Below are 1,363 nucleotides of genomic sequence, written 5' to 3'. Positions count from 1 at the left end.
GAGGGGGAGTGCAAGCATGCAGGTCCCTCTTATATTCCAGGTTGGCTGGCACCAGTGAAAGCTGTCACTAGGTAACTGTTGGGCAGAGCCTAGAGGAATTCCAACAGTCAGTCCAAGTCTTTGCTAATTTACGCAAAAGAATTATAAGATTAAAAAAATAGGGGGCACATCTTTAATCCCAGCATTTCTTAGACAGAGGCCTGTTGGAGCTCTATGATTTCAAGCCAGCTTGCTTTACAGAGGGTTCCAGACCAGCCAAGGCTGCATAATGAGACTCAAAACCAACCACCAACAACAATAACAACAAACTGGGGTGGGCAGGGGGTAGGGATGGGGCGATGGAGAGGTGGCTCAGTGTTTAAGAATATTTCTTGCCCTTCTAGTGGACCTAAGTTTGGTTCCTATGACCCAGGTCAGACTGCTCAAAACTGCCTGTGGCTCGTGTCCAGGGCCTCAGACGCCCTCTTCTGGCCTCTGCTGGAACTTGCACACATGTGGCATACAGTCACACAGATATGCATATACAAAAATAAAAATAATATTTTTAAACCTTAAAATGTGTTTTAAACGCCTTGAAAAGATAAAAAGAAACGTTTAAAGGCAGGTAAAGAGCCCTTTTCACAGGAAGCTTAAAGTATCAATACTTTCAAAACTACAGCTGAAAGTATCTCCATGGCTTCCTAGGCCCCACGTGATTGATCAGTCAGCCTGTGGCCACGAACGCAGGCTCTGACTGCTCCAGTCTCTCCCTGCCACTCTCACCTCCTCAGGGGAGCTATCTCGATCATACATCTCAGCTCCCAGTGTCCAGGGCTAGCAAGTAAAGCAGCCTCCTCAAGCAGAAGGCTCCACCTGCTGCCCAGCAGTGGTCAGCCGCCCGCTGCTCTCTCTGCAACTCATACCGGGAGGTTGGTAAGTCTCTGGAACTACAGAAGGAGCACAGAACAGATTATGGCATCTGTTCTGATCAAAATGACCTTCCTGCCTGCCAAACCACCTGGGAAACTTCTGCCAGCGTTCCGGCTACGCTCCGTAGCCGTTGCTTCCCGGTCTCTGTGCTTTCTGCCTCCCTCACTGTCACAACAAGGCTCATCTCCCCTAAGCTCCACAAGCCTATGAGACAGGCAGGAGCCTCTACCCAAAATACAAAGGAGGCATCTGAGGTAGAGATTAAATGAGCAGATAGAAGCAGCTGGCCTCTCCCTCTGAGCTGGCACTCTTCCCTTAGATCAGGCTGTATCCAGTCTCTTCTGTAGACTATGCTCTCTCAGCGCCTCTTCCCAGACCTGGGTTGAGACCTGGGAACCTCTTCTGGGGCAGTTCTCCTAGCACCTGCTATAAAGGAAGTAGCTGCGGGCCTGGG

The sequence above is a fragment of the Grammomys surdaster genome, unplaced genomic scaffold (genome assembly GCF_004785775.1).
Source record: "Grammomys surdaster isolate TR1022 unplaced genomic scaffold, NIH_TR_1.0 213, whole genome shotgun sequence".
Lineage (NCBI taxonomy): Eukaryota > Metazoa > Chordata > Mammalia > Rodentia > Muridae > Grammomys > Grammomys surdaster.
The sequence above is the reverse complement of the archived record's forward strand: the minus strand, read 5'-3'. Positions refer to the sequence as shown.